The sequence below is a fragment of the Myotis daubentonii genome, chromosome 17 (assembly GCF_963259705.1).
Source record: "Myotis daubentonii chromosome 17, mMyoDau2.1, whole genome shotgun sequence".
NCBI lineage: Eukaryota > Metazoa > Chordata > Mammalia > Chiroptera > Vespertilionidae > Myotis > Myotis daubentonii.
In genome coordinates this window covers 36,511,014-36,534,321 of record NC_081856.1, presented here as the reverse complement: position 1 = coordinate 36,534,321, position 23,308 = coordinate 36,511,014, and the positions used below count along the sequence as shown (strand labels likewise).

The 23,308-nt window shown below is 41.3% G+C and overlaps 1 long non-coding RNA gene across 1 annotated transcript in view; it reads left to right on the top strand.

Moving 5' to 3' along the window:
- LOC132219606 (uncharacterized) overlaps window positions 1–21,045 on the top strand; it is a 57,884-nt gene extending 36,839 nt beyond the window's left edge. Inside the window, exon 3 of the long non-coding RNA XR_009449527.1 lies at window positions 20,973–21,045. This is a non-coding gene — a long non-coding RNA (uncharacterized LOC132219606). The remainder of the gene's footprint in view (window positions 1–20,972) is intronic.
- Window positions 21,046–23,308: the final 2,263 nt, after the last annotated feature.

Genomic DNA, 23,308 nt, shown 5'->3' with positions numbered 1-23,308 from the left:
GGTCCAACCAATCAGGACTGGGCAAGATGAGCTGGACATGCCCTGGAGCCCTCCTGTGGTCCCTCCCCAGCCCCGATCATGCACTGGTGGGGTCCCTAGGCCTGGCCTGTGCCCTCTCACAATCCAGGACCCCTGGGGGATGTCGGAGAGCCAGTTTCAGCCCGGTCCCTGCAGGCCAGGCCAAGGGACCCCACCGGTGCACAAATCCGTGCACCGGGCCTCTAGTAAGCACATAATGGTGATAGTTTTTGCTATTGGTTTTGCTATAAACAGGCACAGCAAATCCAGAAGTTGTGAGTAAATTTGAGTTTACTCACGTTTATGAGTAAATTTGAGTTCACAGCTGAGAGAATTATAAGTTGTAAAACCAAGATGAAATGTTCATAATCATGAAACATTCCTATGCCCATGCACAGAAACTTCCAGGGTCTGGGCCCCACCCCTGCAATACTCTTCCGCTCTTCTCCAGTGCATGGTTCCCTGTGCCCAACTTCTGCTGAGCAGTGAGGACTGCAAGGCCAACCTCTAACAACTTTTCCTTCTTAAAAGCATCCATCAAGGACTAGAAATTATATCAATGAAGTCAGAGTTGCTTGTAATCAAGACATGGAGAAAAAGGCCTAGGCAAATTTGCAAAGCATTCAAAGTGGCATGAGAGCCTTGCAGAAATATCTGAAATATTGAAATTTCATCTGTGTGGTTCCAGTCTATCTCCCTTTCTAGAATGTGTACTCCTCCAGGGGAGAAACCATGGTTTCTAAGCTCTCTATCTCCAACAACGAGCACAGTGCCTGGTTGGCACTTAGTGAATATTTGTTTAGTGAACAACTTGCCCCGAAAACAATATTTATCCAAGTGTACTTTATGAAGATAGCAAAATACATAATTCCCTTCTAATAGAAACTGATAAAGATAACAATGTGGATTACTCTCATATTAGACATTAAACTTTCAACTTACAATTGTGTCTGGTATCTTATTTTTACCTTTGTAAATCCTATGTAGAGCATATGTCATTAATTTTTATTAATTAAAATACATTTTTTATTTTATGTAGAAGAATGTGAACACTTAAACATCTGCACATTTTACAAGCCACCAAATAACTGCTGTCTGTGTGGGGGGAAAATTATCATTGAAATTCAATACTGTTTTTTGCTTCACGTCCTACTTAGTACTTTGGACAACTTGGGAAGACTTGTTTATTCAATTCTTAATTCATTCATCAAGTCAATAAATGTTTATCAAACATCTAGTTTGTACCAGACACTAGAGTTCAACAGTGAGCAAGACATAGAGCTTTCTAAGCTCCAAAGCGGGTCATGAAAATAGATGAGATGATATATGTAAAAGCTTTGAGTTTCTAAAGAACAAAAACTCTATATGCGCTTGGAAACAAGGCACCTACTATTTCATTAAGTGTCTGGCACATTGTGTCCTAGACCCAGTGTGTTTTGTCACATTGACTACTCCCTATAAACATGAAAGATAAATATTATCCCTAAACTATTATTATTTGCATTTTAAGGTAATAGGATCTCCATTTTACAGATGAAGCAACCAATCTAGAGAGATAATGTTATCTGAGGCCCCAATAAGTGATGGAGCTGAAATGCTCAAGCCCATTTTCTTTCCATCTTATCTGTGATTTCTAATACAGACAGTAATGACACTTTGAAGATTCAGAATAGGAGAGAGTTTCAAATTTATATTCAGTGCTTTGCTTGTCATGCCCAAGAAAACACATAAAATTTTCCTGTTAGTGCAACTGCAACAATTTTCCATTCCCCATTTTGTTCAAGTCTTTGGGCCTATTCTTTTCCAGGGTAGGGCACTTGCCTTAAATCTCAGACTGGCTCTTTGCCACTGCTTTTCCCTTCTGTTTTCTCTCTAGACCCAAGTGTTTACCAAAGGAGCCGGAAGTAGCCAAAATACTGGGGAAGTAGGCAGCAAGGGTGCACCCACATAGTTGATGGAAGTCTATGGGGCAGTTGTAGCAAGGAAACCAGAAGGAAAGAGAGAGGGTGTTAGTGGCAAAAATTAGAACCGAGCAATGCGCAATTTGGTTTGGGTGGGAACCGAAGAGTGTGCAAATCTATGAAAAGGGCTTTCCTCTTGAACAACTTCGCTTGACAATCATCTTCCCAATCCCCCAAAATAATAATTACCTATTGAATCAGTTATTTTTTGTTGTATAAAAAACACACAAACATTTAGCGATATCAAATGACATCTATTTACTTAGCTCAAAACTCTAAGGAGTGGCTCATTTAGGTGAGATTCAGCTGGGTGACATCAGTTCACAGATAGGCTCATTCATGCGTCAGCCACAGAGCTGACTGGGGGCTGGGATAAGATGACTCCAACTGGAACTGCTGGTCTTGGCTCCAGGCAGTTTCTCAAGCCCCAGCAGGCTGGCCTTCACGTGGCAGATGGCAGTGGGGCAGGGTTCCAAGAGCGCAAGCAGCACTCCAGGCCTCTAGAGGACTGGCACAGCACCCGCGCTGCCACATTCTGTTAGTGGAAACAAGGCACCAGGCCAGCCCAGATTTAAGGAGGAAACAGAGTCCACTCTTGAAGAGCCGCAAAGGCACATTGCAAAGAGTATGGCTGTGAGGCAGAGAACTGGATTTTTGCACCAAGCAATCAGAGCATTGAATCCAAAGAAAGCATGCCCTGATACAAAGAATTTTCAATTACAAAGGATTCCATTAGAATTTGGAAATGTCCCTCTGTTCATTAAAACAATAGCTGTAATTGCTTATTAAACACTTATTATATGCCAGAGGCTTTACATTTAATCATATATATATATATGTATGTATATATATGTGTGTGTGTGTGTATATATATATATATATATATACACACACACACACACACACACACATAGATAGATATAGATAGATATATAGATATATAGATATACACACACATACAAGTATTGTTTATGATCTTTAACAGATGGCAAACTGATGCCTGGGCCACAAAATAATGAGTACCAGGTCTTATTCCTAGTCCCATGCTTTTCCCTCTCCATCACACTCTAAATTGCCGTCTGAATACATCTTTGTAAGTTCATTTTGTGTCCTGTATAACCTCTGCACCAAATGAGAAGACCAGAAATTTAAGTGCTGTAATGGATATAGTGGATTGGTTTTCAATATCATTCCAGCCTCCTCCTAGCATACCTTCTTTTATTTACTACAGAGACTGGAAAATTAAAATCTATATTTCCCACAGTCACTTGAATGTAGGATTCTGAAGGTGATTTAGCTATTTGGTTTCTGGTGTGTGAGTGTGTTTTTAATAGCAACTTTAAGATTTTTATTTGGTTCATTTTTTAAATTTTATTTTAAAGTAAAAATTGCATATATTAAAGGTGCACACATGATTTTATATACATACATAGTGAAAGGATTACTGCAGTCAAGCTAATTTGCATATCATCTCACATGCTTATGCTCTTAGCACATTTTCAGTATTGAATACAGTGCTGCCTATGCTTTGGGTGATGTATTGAAGAAGTCACTGCCAAGACCTGGAGGTGATCTAGTTTGGGAGATAAGGTGAGCTTGCCGAAAGTTTAAAAGTTGAAAGGGAGAAACATGCTACTCTTCTTCCCTCCTCTGCTTTTGCTGTTTTTGTTTTTTTTTTTAATATATTTTATTGATTTTTTTACAGAGAGGAAGGGGGAGGGATAGAGAGTTAGAAACATCGAGGAGAAAGAAACATCGATCAGCTGCCTCCTGCACCCCCCCCACTGGGGATGTGCCCGCAACCAAGGTACATGCCCTTGACCAGAATCGAACCTGGGACCCTTGAGTCCGCAGGCCGATGCTCTATCCACTGAGCCAAACCGGTTAGGGCTTGCTGTTGCTTTTGATTCTGCTGCCAACCAAGATTGTGGAGACATTTGTTTTTTCACTGGCATGCTGGGAAAAGTCCCGGTTTTTCGTCACCATCTTCATGAGATGCACATTCGGCATCCATTTTACAGGTATAGGTACAGACTGTAAGAGGTGGTGTGGTGTTGGCAGCTCTGGATCAGTAACAACGACTTCCTGGTTGCAGGGTCCCCTACTGTGGTGATTTGGGCTGAAACCAATCGATTCTTGATCACAGAAAAGGCAGCAGTATTTTTTTTAATATATTTTTATTGATTAAGGTATTACATATGTGTCCTTGTCCCCACGTTACCCTCTACCCCGCCCCCGCTCGTGCCCTCATGCCCCCCCCCCCCCCTTGTCCGTGTCCATTGGTTAGGCCTATATGCCTGCATGTAAGTCCTTTGGTTGATCTTTCCCCCTTCCCCCCACCCTCCCCTACCCTCCCTCCAAAGCCCGACAGTCCAATCAATGCCTCTCCGTCTCTGGATCAGTCCTTGTTCATCAGTTTATGTTGTTCATTATATTCCACAAATGAGTGAGATCCTGTGGTATTTATCTGCTCTCCAGTTCCATCCATGCTGTGGCAAATGGTAAGAGTTCCTTTTTCTTCTTCCTCTTCTTAAAGAATACCTTTCAGCATTTCATATAATGCTGGTTTGGTGGTGATGAACTCCTTTAGCTTTTTCTTATCCGTGAAGCTCTTTATCTGACCTTCTAGTCTGAATGATAGCTTTGCTGGATAAAGTAATCTTGGTTGCAGGTTCTTGCTATTCATCACTTTGAGTATTTCTTGCCACTCTCTTCTGGCCTGCATGGTTTCTGTTGAGAAATCAGCTGACAGTCGTATGGGCATTCCCTTGTAGGTAACTGACTGTCTTTCTCTTGCTGCTTTTAAGATTCTCTCTTTGTCTTTTGCTCTTGGCATTTTAATTATGATGTGTCTTGGTGTGGTCCTCTTTGGATTCCTTTTGTTTGGGGTTCTCTGCACTTCCTGGACTTGTAAGTCTATTTCTTTCACCAGGTGGGGGAAGTTTTCTGTCATTATTTCTTCAAATAGGTTTTCAATATCTTGCCCTCTCTCTTCTTCTGGTACCCCTATAATTCTGATGTTGGTACGCTTGAAGTTGTCCCAGAGGCTCCTTACACTATCTTCATATTTTTGGAATCTCTTTTCTTTTTTCTTTTTCAGTTGGGTATTTTTTGTTTCTTTGTACTTCAAATCTTTGACTTGATTCTTGGGATCCTCTTGTCTGCTGTTGGATCTCTGTAAATTATTCTTTATTTCAGTCAGTGTATGCTTAATTTCTAGTTGGTCCTTTTTCATGTCCTCCATGGTCTCACTATACTTATTGAGGGACTCATTAAATTTATCGGCGGTTTCCATAAAATTCTTGAAAAACCTTATAAACGTGGCCTTGAACTCTATATCCAGTCATTTGCTTTCCTCCGTTTCTGCCATTTGTGACCTGTTTCTTTGTCTCCGCATTTTGGCTGCTTCCCTGTGTTGATAGAATGGCTTTGTGTGCTAGGTGTCCTGTAGGGCCCAGTGGCTCAGCCTCCCCAGTTACCTGAGGTGGACACTCTTGGTGCACCCCCTTATGGGCTTTGTGCACAGTCTTGTTGTAGCTATGCCTTGGTTGTTGTAGGCTCACTGGGAGGAATTGACCTCCAGGCCAATTGGCAGTGAGAATCAGCTGTGTCTATGATGGGAGAACTTCTGTGCTGAAGACACCCTTCTGGGGCAAGACTTGCTTCAGTGGGGCTTTGGTGCTCACTGAGACTGCACCCTGAGTGTGTCCCTTATGGATCTGAGGAGTTGTGATCTGGATGGTCCCCCTCTGACCACTGGGTACAGTGGCTCTTGGATCTAAGGATGTGCTAATTTAGCCTCTGCCTGAGGTTACACAGCAGGAACTATGAAGAGAACTGCAGATTCCCCTTCCTTTTTTGGAGTTTGGAAGTGCCCTGATGATGCTCAGCTGTGTAGCAATGCAAGCCGCTGTGGGGCCTTGGGCCTTCTCTTGGAAGCTCTGGGTCTATCTGGCCCGGCTGCGGTTAGGTAATTACAGGTTGCAAATGGCCGGAGCATTCATATGCAAAAGCCTCTGCCGCAGCCTGGGCGGGGCGGGGTCTCAAGGAATCAAAGGGCGGAGGAAGCAGCTATGGTGGAGCCTCAGCCCCGCCCTAAGGAGTCGCGAGATCCAGTGTCCCAGCAATGGCTGCAAGCACCTCTGAGGGAAAGCTGCCCTCAAGCTCGCCCGCTGCCAGAGAGACCAGTTTCTCCCCGTATGAGTGCTGGGTCCCCAGAGACTTCCCGGAGCCGGATTTCAGAGCCGTGGGGAGCTTGTGTCTCCCTCCGGATTCAAAAAGACAGCCGCGTCCTCAGGTGCCAGACCCTTTTCTCGCGCGCGAGCCTCCGTACCTCTGCACTTCACCTCTGCAGCTCCTCTGGCTCTCAGTGTGCTTTTCTTTCCTTCTAGTTGTAGAATTTACACTCAGCCAGCTCTCCTGTAGTTCTGGATGAGTCCGGCTTGTGTTTTTGATGCATTTATCAATTGTTGTGGGAAGCAGCAATTTCCCGGTGTTTATCTATGCCGCCATCTTAGTTTCCTCAAGGCAGCAGTATTTTTAAAGGCCCAATTTTGCATGTGGCTTTGGAATTCATTCCTGAGAAATTTGTTGCTTCATCCCATCCAACAATTCTGTGAGCTATTTGATACACTAGAATAAATACTTTCCTACATAAATTATTCTAGCTATATAACTAGAGTATTTTCCCCCACAACTAAATGCCAAGCAATACAGCCATTAACATCATTACCTGGATTATAAATATGCTTTTTTTAAAAAAATTTTTACAGTAGGAAATAAAGGGTGGGGAACTCCTCTCTGGTCCAAAAGAGTTCAAGTTATATAAGACCTTCACCCCCATAACATCTTTCGTGACTCTTCCCACTCCCACGTACCCTGTACACCAAATATACCTCTCCCGAGGGTGCCCAGGGGCCACAGCTGGTAACATGGCCTCATGGAGACAAATCTACACTTAATAATTGAGAAGCTATGGAACAGATATGCTGACTATATTTAGACCTTACAAAGCACAGCAGGAGAATTTAAATTGAAGCTATGAAACCAAAATTGAAAAGCTATTAGTTCTAAATTAGTTGTTTCATCCAGATATGCCACCTGCACACACACGAGAATATTTTCCATTACAGATTTTTGTGTTTAAGTTGTGTTTGTGGGGTGAGTATGTATGTAGACTAGCAGAAGAGAGGCACCAACAGGAAATTAAGAAGTAGAAAAAAATCAAGGTGTTTCTTTCTCTCTCCATCCTTCCTTGTTATGAGGTATGTCGCTCATTAACTATAGTCTCTGTGGAGCAAATCCTTCTCACAGCTCTGACTTTCATGGGGCTCTGCTTACACAATTTCTTCTCATTTCTTCTTCAGGCCTAGGGGAAGCCTGAAGCTTTCAGCTATTGCCAGTCTTTGGGTGCCTTAATATCCCTTGTGTGTTCTCTTAGCCTCCCACTCCTCCATAAAAACTTCCTTCTTTGTTCCTTGAACCTTCTGAGTAGAGATCATTAGGCTATGACCCTAATTCACAGTCTCCTTGTCTCCATTGTTTCTCCCCTTTAATCCATTCTCCACAGTAGCCCAACTGATAGTTCTTAAAATGTAAATGCCATCACATCACTCTCCCACTAAAGCCTCCAATGGTTTCTCAGAACACTTAGAATAACTCCTAACCATGGCCTGCCTATAAAGTTGTATAACTCTTCCCTCCCTACTGTCTCTTGTTTCTCTGATCCTATTACTTTATCTTTGGCCCCTCGAACATGTTGATTTTTCCCCATCTTCGGGTCCTTGCAGTAGCTGCTTCTTCATTATGGAATGTTCTTTCTCATACTCTTTGCATGGCTGGTTCCTTCTTATCGTTCAGATCATCTTATCTTAAATGTCATCTCTACACTGAGTTCTTCCCAGAACACCTAATATAAAATAACCTCTCAATAAACCTGTTTTAATATTATATATATATATAATTATCACATTTTGATATTCCTTTTGCTTATTTGTTTGTTTATTGACTGCTCTACCATCCACTAGAATATAAACTGTATCTACCAGTCTGAATGTTTTTGAAAATGGATTTAATGAATCCAATTTGAAATATATTTAGAAGCTCAAAGAATTGATAGAAAGCTGGAGGAGCAGGCTGGGAAATTAGGCTGGAACCAAGGAAGCTCTGAAGGCTAAGCATCAGGAAGAAGAATCCAGGACATTACCACCAGACACAGCTACTCACCAGTCCTGCCCTAAGACACTATCATAATACCTGACTTTCACTGCCACTGGATGCATCCACTACTGCTGGACATGGACATGGACCTCAGCTGCTCCACCACAACTAATCTGGGCCTGTGGTCCTTGAGCTGAGACAACAAAGACATCTTCATAGAGCGGCAACTTTGTTTGATATGGTGAATCAAACAATGGTTTTAGACTATGTTAGTTACTTTTCAGGCTAAGGATATAATCTAGACAGGTCAGGTTCTTAGGGGGCAGTAGGGTGTGGATTTTGAAGAACAAGTAGATGACACTCATCAAAGTCCACTGCTTTTGCTCTTCATCTACTCTTGTCCTTCATTCAGTTTAAAAACTTCTACCGCCAAGCAAGTGTAGCTCAGTGGTTGAGCATCGGCCTATGAACCCAGAGGTCATAGTTTGATTTCTGGTCAGGGCACATCCCTGGTTACAGGCTTGATTCCCATTGAGGGGCCTGCAGGAAGTAGCCAATCAATGATTCTTTCTCATCATTGATTATTCTTTCTCTTTCTCTCTCTCTCTCTCCCTCTCCCTCTCCCTTCCTCTCTGAAATCAATAAAAAATATATACTTTTTTTGGGTAAAGAGGCCTAAGTTGCCTTCATCTACTACCCAGTTCAAGTTTTCTTTACAGTCTGCAAGCACTTCAGTCACAAGGAATTTTTGTATAAAGGATGACCTGTAGGATCTAATTATTTGGTGATCTTGTCATTTTGGAGTTGTTGCTATTTTTCATTAAGCAGAATTATTAGACAAGGGAGTGCTAACAGGTATTTAAGAGAACCCCCTGGGTTCTAAACATAGTCCTTCTGAAAGATAAGAAGACTTGTGAAGATGATGGAAAGAACATTCCAGAAAGAGGAGTAAGCCCTTCAAAAAGGTCCATATACATGTCTTTCCTTATCTTAAAGTTTCCAGTTATGCCTCTAAGTGCCTGATCATCTGGACAATCTATTGGCCCCTATCCACAAATCAGAGTAGTTCTATGACTGAGGCTGTCTCTTTCCATACAACTGAGCAACCCGTCTCACCTAAAGTTCTGCCTATTGGCATGATGTATATACTTTGACCGCTGTCTTTCGGAGCCTCTCTTAAGTAAAGATGTAGTACAACACATCCACTCCTGCCTGCTGCAAGTATATTGCAGATACATCAGCCCAAGCCCACATTCTTTTTCCCTCTTCCATGAATTAGTCACAGAAATTCTCTGCCAGGGCAAAGGTATAAATTGAGAAAGAGGCAGCAAAGCAATAGAAGCATATGAGCCTGAACCACTGCTTATGCAGTTTCCTTGTGCCTCTGGACCTCCTGAGGTCTAATATATATTAGTCATTCTCATTTTATAATAGACTGTTTCTGATCCTTTCTAATTTTATGCTTCATCAGCTAAAATAATGTGCTGATAGTTAATAATATGTTTTTGGGTAACATGGTCACCCTGTCAGGCTCCGTATTTCCGCAGTCAGGATTCAGCTTCTATGGGAGCCCAGTAACAAACCTATGAAGTCAGAAATATTGTTATTGCCATTGCAGAGCTAAAGAAATTTGCACAGGCCCGGCCAGCATGGCTCAGTGGTTGAGCATCAATCAATAAACCAGTAGGTCACAGTTTGATTCCTGGTTGGGGCACAAGCCAGAGTTGTGGGCTTGATTCACATCAATGATGAGGGAGAATCATTGATCGGCTGCCTTCTGCACACCCCCTACTGGGGATCAATCCCACAGCCTGGGCATGTGACCTGACCGAGAATGGAACTGTGACCTCCTGGTTTGTGGGTCAACACTCAACCACTGAGCCACTGGAGAATGTTACCACTGAAATGTGAATTTGGAAGAATGGAAATGTAACTTGTAGACATGCCTAGTTTTAATGTGAAATGCAAATGTCCATTGGGCAGTTGGGAATGGAGGGCCTTCGCCCAGAAGAGAAATAAGAGCTACCTATTGATTATGCATTGTTTGCATAGTGAAGATCAGAAAAGCAAGGAAAATGAAAGGGGAAAAATGTATTATTTTATAGATTCAGTTTGTATGTCAAGCAGGTAAAATGTCAGAGCACAGTGGGCCTCATTATCCTCTTTATCTCAATTGGTTTCTTTCATTTTTGAGGCTCAGATGAATGTATAAGAAAAACAAGACTAAGTTGATAGATAATGAGTATAACAAAAGAATAATGCTTCCCCTAAAAATATTTCCTCCAAAAATCCTCAATTATAAATCTTATTGAAGTATATTTTACTTTGTTTATAATAATGACAGTATGGAAAACCTCTTGTTGTTAATCTTCTTATTTTCATAATAAACTTGGTTATATATTATGGTAACAGAATGGAATGATGTAGTTGTTCAACTATTCATTCCAAAGAGTAATAATATGGACTAGGTACATGGATTAGAAATTTCTAAAGAACTATGAAATCTCAAACTCTTACTTATAAACAAAACATAAGGCATACTATTTAATTTCCTTTTGATAATTCAAAAGGCATATTGGTATTTTGAATTTCTCAGGGTCATTACTGAGGCCATAAATTTCCATTGGTCTACAAATGTGTCAAAGCATTAGATTCATTGTAGTTACTGGTATAAAACATTCCTGGCTATCATTAATTCTCTCAGCACAGGAGACAAATGAGGTTGGCCACAAGAATTTCCTGAGTAGGTACAATAATAAATCCTCTAGATATGAAATACATTTAAATGTAGTTAGCATTGCTATATCAGGATCTATTTAATATGATCACTAGAATCTATTACTTTGATTTCATCTTCTGGTAACCTATTAAACACAAAAACTCTTCATGAAAGTTTATTGTTAATTTTATTGATTGATTGATTGATTGATTGATTGATGATGTATTTAAAATTTTATCTCAAGTATAAAAATAGAGATTTTTAAATTAGGTCTACCATCTGGTTTCCTTTGATAAGAAGAATGGTAAAATGGACAAGCCTAAAGACCAAATGGGACTCCCTACTACTAGATGGGCAACTTTCTGCCATGTTCACCCTAGACAAAAAGTAGCATTTCTTAAAACATGGAGAAATTAACTGTTTTTTGGGGGAGGACTGGAATCCCTTTTCTAGTGCTTCCCAGGCAATACAAAGAACATTAAATCAATACATGGGAACAAGATATATTAAACTGTTCACAGTAGCCTCAGGTCATAATAAATACATGACTGAAATAACAGAATAATTGTCCCTACCCACTCACTACATAGGGACTACAAGAAGGTTGGTCTTTAAAGCACTATAGGTATCCTAGCTCAGATACCAAAAAAAATGTACAAAGTGAGTACACAATTCTGATATGCACATGTTTGAGTAACAGACCTGTGAAAATCAAGAACTGTCTGTAGCCTGGCCAGCGTGGCTCAATGGTGTAACCAGGAGGTCTCGGTCGGGACACATGCCCAGGTTGAGGGCTTGATCCCCAATGGGGTCATGCAGGAGGCAGCCAATCAATGGTTCTCTCTCATCATTGATATTTCTCTCTCTTTCTCTCCCTCTCCCTTCCTCTCTGAAATCAATAAATATATACACTGAGTGGCCAGATTATTATGACCACCCGATCAGTACAATGAAGTGAATTAGTTATGCAAATAATAATAAAACCTTGAAAGTATTTGCTTAGGAAGTTTTCAATATTCAGTATTTTTGGAAGTGTCAATGAAGTACTGATGTGGTGGTCATAATAATGTGGCCACTCAGTGTGTGAGTGTGTGTGTGTGTGTGTGTGTGTGTGTGTGTGTGTGTGTGTGTGTTAAAGAACTGCCTGTATTTCAGGAAGAGACTGGGATCTGAGCTCAGGCCTAGAGAAGACTGACTTGCTCTATGTAATCAATGGATGAATTTGTTTCCATCTGATTTATTTCTCTTTTGCTCCTGGCAACAAAGAAGAGAATAGAAGAAAAAGAAACCAGTCAGATATCCTACTGAATGCCAGGGCCTTTAAAAATTCCTCAGGGAAAAAACTTCTGGAAATGAAACTATCTAACAATTAAACATAACTCATCTGACACTCTAGACTTGCATTGTCCAATATGGCAGCCACTAACTATAGGTGGCCATTAAGTACTTGAAATGTGACTTGAAAAAATTGAGATGTGCTCTAAGTGTAAAATACACACTGGATTTTGAAGACTTTGTATAATTAAGAAGCAAAAGAAATCATTAACAATTATATCTCATTGATCACAATTGATTATATTGGTATTTTGGACATATTGGTTAAATAAAATATATATTAAAATTAATTTTATCATTTTAAAAAATGTGTCCACTATAAACTTAAAGTTATATATCTAGTTCACACTATGTTTCTATTGGGTAGTACTGCTCCTATAAAGCCTGTTACATATTCAGAGACCTTGTGGGAGTGGATTTTGGTGAAAAACAAGAAAAAGGCATTAAATCAAACACAAGTGAGGTGGCATCACAAACTGAGTAATAACATGCAGAAGGCAGAGCTTTAAGAATCCTACATATATTGATGTGTTTAGTCTTCAGTACAATCCTATGAGGACCTCATTTTTCAAACAAGTAAATGGAGGCAAAAATAAATTAAGTAGTTTTCCCAAGGACACACAGTTAGTTAGTGGTGGGTGAAAATTAGAACTAGGTAGTCTGACTCCAGAGTCCACGCTCTTTTATGGCTGCTTCATTGAATTACTCTTTTCGCAGTAGCAAGAACTTAAAATCAAAGGGCATTATAAGAATGTAAGTGTCCTGAGAAACTGCAGAAATGTATAGGGCATGGTGAAAATTTTCGTAAGTCCTCTGATGAGCATTTGCTCTAATCTTTCTAGACTTTAATGGTATTCCCAGAGACATGGATGACATAGAGGCTAGGTTTGCTATAGGCCTTGCATAATTCAATTAGCTTGAACACAAACTCATTCATATACTTTCTGTTTCACTGCCTTCCATTCACAAGGCCCCACCTTTGGGCCCCACTCTTGATGTAATCATACTTTCTTATTGGTTCTCTCTACTTTCATGCCCAAACTGAGGTCTTTCTCAGCAAGGAAGGTCTTCAGAAAATTAGAGATCTTTCTTTTCTAAGCTCCAGATCTAGTACTTTAATTTAGATACACTGTTGTTCCCTCGTAGTCTAATGACGCACTACTTAGCCCTGTGTGCTAGCCTCCAGCTCCTGAAATTCCCTGAGTAGCCTGTCTTCCCATTTACATTAACTGTGCCTTAGTCTCATCTGTTCTGCTTCAGTGTCTCTGATGTATAGCTCCCACTTGTATAGCCACAGATCTTCTAACAGCTCTTCATTTTTTAGAACACTGACTGCTCAAAGCATTACGGTCACAGTGCATAACTCTCATTCCCAAAGCAAAACATAAATAACCTCCAGATAAAAGCAGTACCTCTGAGAGCCATGTCTACAGGAAATAAGAATCCAAGGACCAGGAAAAGACCAATGCTTATCAAATCTATTGGGTACCATCTCACACCTGTCAGAATGGCTATCATCAACAAATCAACAAACGACAAGTGCTGGCAGGGATGTGGAGAAAAAGGAACCCGTGTGCACTGCTGGTGGGAATGCAGACTGGTGCAAGCACTGTGGAGAACAGTATGGAGTTTCCTCAAAAAACTAAATATGGAACTGCCATTTGACCCAGTGATCCCACTCCTAGGAATATATCCCAAGAAACTAGAAACACCAATCAGAAAGGATATATGCACCCCTATGTTCATAGCAGCACAGTTCACCATAGCTAAGGTTTGGAAACAGCCTAAGTGCCCAGCAGCAGATGAGTGGATTAAAAAACTGTGGTACATTTACACAATGGAATACTACGCTGGGGTAAAAAAGAAGGAATTCTTACCATTTGCAACAGCATGGATGGAACTGGAGAGCATTATGCTAAGCAAAATAAGCCAGTCAGAGAAAGATAAATATCACATGATCTCACTCATTTATGAAATATAATGAACAACATTAACTGATGAACAAAAACAGATTCAGAGACAGAGAAGCATCTATCAGACCGTCAAACCTCAGAGGGAAGGTAGGAGAGGGTGGGGGTAAGGGGGAGAGATCAACCAAAGGATTTGTATGCATGCATATAAGCGTAACCAATGGACACAGACACTAGGGGGGTGAGGGCATGAGTGGGGGGGGGAGCGATGGGGGGGGATAAGGACACATATGTAATACCTTAATCAATAAAGAAAAAAAAAATATATATATATATATATATATATATATATATATATATATATATATATATATATATATATATAATTTCACTGGAAGATGACCCCTTGTTCAGTCAAAATGAGAGTCAGTGCTGAATTCAACTCACAAGTGACCAATTTAACTTAAATTATTTGTGTTTGAAAATAACTGCAGATGCAAAAAGGGAGGGGACCTTTTAACAGACTGGCCTCAGATGTGCTGGGGTAGTCATGCCCCATCAGGTTGGGTCCTGTGATGTTCCTTGTATGCTTTGCTTGAGTCATTTCAGGGACTTGTAGCTTTAAAGAGGAGGCAGCACAAAGAAGAATAGCATACAGAACAATACGTTAAAGTGAGACTTTTCTATCGACTGATTTTATTCTTTTCATTACAGAATTTAGAGAACGTGAGCAGTTCACAATTTGGGTTTGAAAAAACAAGTTGTGGTTTCTCACTTGTTCAACATTTGCTATATTTTAAAGATACTTTGTGTAAGAGTTAATAAAGGGCTTCTACAGTAATGGTTGTTGGGGGGTTCTCACATTCGCCTGAGGAACTAATTTTTTGTTGTTGTTCGCCAATTAGAACAATAGTCTAAGATTGCAGTACTTTCTAAATCAGAAGTAGATTTAGGATACAAAGTCACTTTTGTGTGTGATCTTTGGGTTAAGAAACAAATTCCTTACTTTGAAAATTCAAACAAGTGCTTTACTATAGATAAATATTAAAAAAAAAAAAACACCAATGGACTCAGTAAATATCTAGTCCCATATTGACTCAATCTGTATTATGGGACTTGATCCATAACTAAGAGGTATGGGTGGGAGGTGATGTGGTCAGTTGCAGTCCTTGGTTTACAGAAAACCTCCACCTTGTGAGCAGAGTGGTGACTGCCAGCTGCCATCAGGCTATGGAAACAATGTGCCAATTACTGAGGAAAAGAAACAGCCAGCCGTTTCTATACACTAATATCCGAGTGCATACATTTTGAAATTTAGTGCAGCCCGGCAGGCGTGGCTCAGTTGTTGAGTGCCGACCTACAAACCAGGAGGTCACAGTTTGATTCCTGGTCAGGGCATATGCCTGGGTTGCAGGCTTGATCCCCAGTGTGGTATGTACAGGAGGCAGCAGATCAATGATTCTCTCTTGTCATTGATGTTTCTTTCATCACTCTCTCCCTCTCTGAAACCAATAAAAACATATTTTTAAAAAATCTATTGGGTACCCAAACTTAGAGAGGTCTCAAATATGCCCAGAATTCATATTAATCAGGCACAACAAGAAGTTGGTAGTGTACAGAGAAAGGGTTCAGATATTGTTAAGTAGAATCCTATCTAATAAAAGAGAAACATGGTAATTGGCGTACGACCGCTACCCTTCCCATTGGCTAATCAGGGTGATATGCAAATTAACTGCCAGCCAAGATGGCGGCCGGCAGCCAGGCATCTTGAAACTAACATGAGGCTTGCTTGCTTCAGTGGCAGAGGACTCCAACGTTCCCCACCTGCCTTGCCGGCCTCTGAGCTTGCAGTTTAAGAAACATAGTAACAAATATAGAAGCTAAACAAAACCCCAGAAACCAGCTTTCAGCCAGCTAGGATCTCAGAGCTGGAGTTGATACAGAGTTTCGATTATAGAACCAAAACAAACCAGATACCTGCTTTCAGGAGCGGAGGCCTAAGAGCTGGAGCCTCAGAGCTAAAGCTGGCTCAGAATAAAAAGAAAAAAGAAAAAAAGGAGCAGTTGGGAGCTTCAGTCCCAGCCTGAAAACAGCCCTCAGCCCCTCACCCAGACTGGCCAGGCACCCCAGTGGGGACCCCCACCCTGATCCAGGACACCCTTCAGGGAAAACCAGCCAGCCCCCACCCATGCACCAGGCCTCTATTGTATATAGTAAAAGGGTAATATGCCTCCCAGCACAGGGATCAGTGGAGCCACGAAGCCTCCCGGCGCCAGGATCAGCGTGACAGGGGGCAGCGCCCAAACCCCCTGATCAGCCCTGCTCTGTGCCTGATAGGGGGGAGCTCCCCAACCCTCTGATCACCCTGCGGCTCTGTGTGTGACAGGGTGTGGCGCCCCAACCCCCCCACCCCACGGGCCCTGCTCTGTGTGTGACCGGGTAGAGCCATAACCTCCCCATCGTCCCTGCCCTGAGTGTGAGAGTGGCGACGCCCCAACCCCCTGATCGGCCCTGCTCTGTGGGTGATAGAGGGCAGCGCCCCAACCCCCCCCCACAGGCCCTGCTCTGTGTGTGATGGGGTAGAGCCATAACCTCCCCATCAGCCCTGCCCTGAGTATGACAGTGGCGGCGCCCCAACCCCCTGATCTGCCCTGCTCTGTGTGTGACAGGGGGCGGTGCCCCAACTCCCCTATCGGCCCTACTCTGTGAGTGACCAGGGGGAGGTCCTCAACCCCCTGATGGGCCCTGCTCTGTGTGTGACAGGGGGCAGTGCCCCAACTCCCCTGATTGGCCCTGCTCTGTGCGTGACAGGGGGGAGCTCCCCAACCCCCTGATTGACCCTGCTCTGTGCGTGACAGGGGGGAGCTCCCCAAACCCCTGATCGGCCCTGCTCTGTGCATGACAGGGGGCAGCGCCCCAACCCCCCAATCGGCCCTACCCTGAGTGTGACTGAGGGTGGCATCGCAACCTCCCAATCCGCCCTGCTCTGTGCATGACAGGGGGCGGCGCCCCAACTCCCCAATTGGCCCTGCTCTGAGCCCGACCAGGGGCTGCACCTAGGGATTGGGCCTGCCCTCTGCCACCCGGGAGCAGGCCTAAGCCAGCAGGTTGTTATCTCCCGAGGGGTCCCAGACTGTGAGAGGGCACAGGCCGGGCTGAGGGACCCCCCCCCTCCACGAGTGCACAAATTTTTGTGCACCGGGCCTCTAGTCTATTATAATAAAAGCATAATATGCTAATTAGACTGGACATCCTTCTGGATGACCTTCTGGATGAAGCCACAGTGGCGTGATAAGTAAGCTTAAGTCTTTGTGAATGAGGTAACTAACTTCCCTAGAGTTACATGAAATACTAATGGAGGGTGGCTTCATACTCTATATACTAAAGTAGGCAAGTATTTCTTGTATTAGGCATAACCTTATAACATCCTATAAACATAGTATATCCCAAAAGAACTCACTCCTCCCTGAATTTCCCCCATTTCAATGAATAATGCCGCTACTCACTATTATTAAGATCAAAACCCTAGGAATCAGCTTTGATTCCTCCTTTTATTCCACACCTCGCCCCTAATGCATAAGCAAGTTATGTCAGTTCTTCCTTCAAATATTCCCTAAATCTGACCATTTCTCATCACCTCCATTGCTCTCCTTAGTAGTATAAGCCACCATCCCCTCTAACTTGAAGTATTTCAATCACTTCCTAACTTATCATCCTACTCCCCCTCTTGCTTCTCCCAACTCCACACATGGCCAAATGGAGGCCTTCCCCACCACCCAGGGAAGGCTTCAGCTCAGTGGTAGCAAACTGAAAGTCTGTGGGCCAACTCTGGCCTCAAAATATGTCTTGTCTGGGATGCCCAGTATCTTTGCAAAATTAAAACAGTTGCCAACATTTAAACTTGGGAAAATTTACATAAAATAGATCCAAATGTCTGGCTTGTCTGGAAAAACACACATAAACTTTGGCAATGCTGAGTCCACAGTCCTGCTGTGCAACATTCAGCTGGGGCTGAGAAACAGGCTTTCAGGGGGTTGCTTCACTCCTGATGAGGGCTTGATAGACATTTGAGTCTGAGCTTCAGGTTCACTTCCTTCCCGTCTATCCCTTTCCCATCATCACTTTCAGCGGTTTTAACCTCTGGTTGACCCATCCAACACCTTGGGTCCAAGTTTCCTGACCTTCCCACCCAGCGATCTTTGCTGTCATCTTATCTCTGCTTCACACCTCTATGTTGCCCCCCTCGCACCATATTACCAGTAAATTCAAAATAGCGCATAATATAATGCCTGGCACACAGTGAGAACTTAATAGATGTTTGCTGAAAGATTATTTTAAGATGAATATTTTCCCACCATCACATCTACCAACTGACCTGCCTAGGTACCCATTTTTCTCTCCATTCCCTACTATTTAATGGAAGAAGTATCCCTGCTCCCATTTGTGTGTTCTGCAATGTAGGCCTTCCACATTATTTTGAAATACAAATATAACTTTGATTTAATTTGAAAATCCATGTTGTCCAAGATGCTCTAAGAATATCCGAGATAAGCCAATATTACACTTGTCAAAGAGTGTTAATAGACAAGCCATATACAGAACATCTTATTGTGCTGATTGTAACCATAATTAACCATTATTGAGATCCCACATTTGCTAATTACTGTTCCAAGGGCTCTTCATGTAACAACCCATTTAAGCTTCACAATAACATGAAACAGGCACTATTATTTTTCATTTCCATTCAACTGAAGTACAGAGAGGCCAAGCTACCTGCCCACATCCCCATAGTCTAAGATAGCAGAGCACCACTCTTATCCATTGTGCTCTACTGCCTCCTTTAAAAAAAAAATTAAAAATGTGAAAAAGTAGTATAAACTGCCATAGTGAGGCAAAGGATATTGCTGAGATGGACAGGGGAAAGCAGGAATGAAAGAAGGAAGGGGGACCTTGTGCTTCTACCTCTAAAATTATCTCAAATCTGTCCTCTTCTTTTCTTCTGTATTTGTCACTGCTCTAGTCCAAGCCACCACCATTTTACAACTGGAATATTGCAACAGCCCCCTAACTGTTTTCAGTGACCCTTTCTTCTCCTCAGAGCAGCCACAACTGGCATTTAAAAAATATAAACCAGATCATCAAAGGATTTCCATGGCATTTGGCATAATATACAGATTAGCTATGGTCCATTAAACACTACATATCCTGGCCCCTGCCCCACTTCCCAACCAAATTCCCTACTGCCATGCTGAGGAAGAGCAGTCTTCCTCCTTTCATTGCTGGAAAACATCACATTCTTTTCTAACTCGGGGCCCTTGTCTGGAATGCTCTTCCTCCTGGCCCTCTACCCAGCTGGCTGTTTTAGATCTCAGCCCAAAATGCCACCGATGCCCAGAGACGTCCCCCAAGACATCAACTTCTTCCCTCAAGTTACTCCTTATCACATGATTCTTTATCACCTCACTTAGAATTATCTGAATATACTTTACTCACTTACCTTTTATTGTTTGTCTTCCTTACTTGAATGCAAGCTTCCTGTTAGAACAATGTCTAGAGTGTGATTGATAAATGAAATAAGGTACTGCTTATATGACTCTTAGCACAGCTCCGTGGTCCCTACATGTATGACACTGGCCAACAACTAACCAGTTATTAACTTCCTAAACTAAGCCAAGCTAATTTCTCAGTATATTTTTTATCTGAAAATTGTCCTAATTAAGCTAAAGTCTTGAAACCTAATTGCTCTTAATTTTTTGATGGTTTACGACAGGAAGCTGCCCCGTTTCCTTGGTCATGCGCCTTCTCTTCCCCAGTAACACATTGTTTTATATCATTATTCTTGTTTTTCATTTACTGAAGTCCATTCTCAGGAGGTGATCTTTTCCTAGGAGCATCTCTGCAGATATCTATAAATGATTGTGCGAAATCAGATCCCTTGACTGGTCATTTCCAAAACATTGGCTTTTATTCAGGAGCAGTCAACATGTCCTACCCTTTATTTCCAAATGCTTTTATCTCTAAGAAATAAAAACAAAAACAACTATTTCCATTCTGAACAATTCTTGCTACTGATAGCATGGTTACTTGGGCACTGAGAAAATATCCGCAGAGAATGAATAATGTCTTACTTGAAATCTCTCTATCAATTGGCACATTACAAAGTAAAAATCAAATGCTAAGCTCTCTTGATTTAGGGTAAAAATAAACAGCAGAGCTCCTCTACATTATCTGAGATCTTTTACCCAGAGTCATCAACCCCCGCCCCCCAATTTTATTCGCCTCGATGCTTTTATGATTTCTAGAAAATATAGTTAATTTTTAAGTGCTACATTTATGAACTCAAAGTTTACATAAAATCTACATCATGAAGTCTTAAAGTAAATAGGACCCTTATGGTCTAGTTCTGCCAGTACATTTCTGTCTCCATTTAGGATGATTTTTCAGTTCACAGGAATTCATCCCACATTTTAAATACATGGAAGTTAAATGATTACTCAGATTTTCTTTGGGGTCATCAGATTCAACTCATAGCTAACGTGGTATTACTTTGGCAAGGGTTGGTTATCATACATTTTCCCCGTTATATTTCTGTTATATAGATTAAAAAGCTAAATTCTTTTGTTTTATCATCTATCCTGTTTGTTTGTGTGTGTGTGTGTGTGTGTGTGTGTGTGTGTGTGTGTGTGTGTGTGTGTGTGTGTTCTTTGTTTTTTACCCTAGCTCCCTTTTAGGCTATTGAGTGGTACAGCGCTAGACAACACCAGAAGCATCATGTGCATTCTTTCTATCTAAAGACGGTGGCCCTGGTGGAATCATCAAGTAAAACTGAGACCCCAGGTTCAATTATTTTCTTTCTTGATTCTTTTATAGACAATTGTTCGGCTTTGGGGCAATAATCCATATTGGGAACATTGTGCCACCTACTACCATGCTGAGTCAAAAGGTGAGTAAACTCTTTGCTAAAACAAAAGAATGAGACAGAAAATAGAAATTTTCTGTTTTACTTTTCCAGGCTGAATTGATCTCTCTGCAAATAAAAAGAAATTGTCCAATGATGCTGTAGCTTCTCTAAGACCAGAAACAATTATGGCAGGAAAGAATTCTCTGAGTTGAAAAGCAGGGTCTTGCCGATCTGGACTTGTGCTGCTGCAATTCTATTTTTGATCATCAAAGTATTATCAAAACAGCCTCTTCCTAGAAGGGTCAGGAAACTAATTAAACCCACATTATAAACAACACTGAGAACAGCAGTAAAAAGAAACCAGGGAAAATAAGCATGATGTGCGGTTGCTATTATTAACAGGTGGTGGGAACAAAGAAGTCTCGGCTTAGTAGGAGGTCTTTTTAGTGTTCTAAGCATGTGATGACCACCAGGGACATGGCAGCAGCCCACTTTTGATCAATGAGCTCAGACAGGAAAGCAATTTGTACCCCTGTCCTGCCGTGTGCACAAGGGGAGGTTCAGGAGGTTGCTTTTAATTTACAAAGCCTTCGCTACTTCTGGCTCCTTTTGCATGACCCCAGTGGTCAAAATCAATGGGGGATTTCTGTCTGCCAGCAGCAGTTCTGGGGGTTGGGGCTTCAGGCTTCTCAAGGACCTATTTGTGGTTTCATGTTACTTGGACTTTAATTGCTAAAATATTTGCTGTCCATTCTCATGTTGGAAGATGAAACAAATACAAATGATTACTTGAAAAAGTAGTTTTGACAGTCTAGGAATCATATGCTCTTCTTCCATATTCTTCTTCACCATACACCTCATTCATTCCTTCGCTTCCAAGCCAACACTCAAGAAACAGTGGTCCCCACTGATTAACTCCACTTCCTTGCTTCCTTTTCATTCTATAATCCATTGACCGTTTTCTACTTTCACCAACACACTGAGCCCGGCCTTATGTTACCAGTGGCCAATACCCTTTTCATTCCTTCTCTTCCTGGACTATTCCACTGCCCCTGCTCATGTGGACATCTCCCTTTCTTGAAACTCTCTGCTTCCTAGATTTCTGTCACATTCTGGATTTCCTCCTATGCCTTTAACTATTTCTTCTTCGTGTTTATTAGTTCCCTATTTCTGTCTCCTTTCTAAAATACTTCTGCTCTCATTCTAGTTGCTTTAATCAGCCATTCTAAATGATTTTTATTGCTTATAAACACCACTTCTTAATAACAATTCACAAGTTGTATTTCTGGGTCTGCCCCTTTCTCTAAGCTCAGACTGGACTGCCCAACTGCTTATTGGATACCTCTATATGGTTGTCCCATAGGCATCTCAACCTCTGCAAATGAAAAACAAATTCATTATTTTCTATCTAGCCTCTTTTACATCCAATTTCAATAAATGCTACCAAAAGTCATCTGTGCTGAAGGCCTTGGAATTTGTTCAGGCCTCTTACTACCTTATTCCTCATTCTCTCCATCGTCACTCCATACACACTTCTAATGAAATGCAAACAAAACCATCAAGGCTTGCTGATTCTACTTGCAAAATAATTCTCCTCTCTACTGAATCCCTTAGGAAAAGGACAATCAATAGATGCCAATTCAGAGATAATGCAGATGTTGGAAAGCAACTATAATAAATGCTCCAGCAAACAATCCATACTAAGTTTTTTTTAAAATCTATCAATTACTGAGAAAAATGTTAAAATCTGCAATGATTGTGGATTTGCCAACACAAATAATTTCCATGTGGATAAAAGACTTTAATATAAAGCACTATAAAATTAAATCTATAACAGTTCTGCCATCTTTCATTGTTTATAATGACCTTAACACTTTTGAGGAATACTGATCAGTTGCTTTGTATTTCTTGAATTTTCTGATGTTTTCTCATGATTAGATTGAGATGGTACATTTTTGGCAATGTCACAGAACTGGTATAGCATTATTTTTCCCTTTGTAATTAGTATCTTGGGGGACACTTTGAAACTGTGGATATATCCTGTATCTCCTCAAATATTACCCACAAATTTTAGCACTGATTAATGGTTCTTGCCTGCAACAATTATTACTGTGATTTCTCATGGTGATTTTCTATCCTCATACCTTCAACATTTATTAATTAGAATTCTTCTGTAAGAAAGAGCTGTTTTATTACTATGAGATCATATATTTTTATTTTATTCTTTGAATTATAATTTAATACTACTATTATTTTATTGCTGTTCAAATTGTTTCAGCTTTGGGAGTGCTTTCCTACTTGCTCC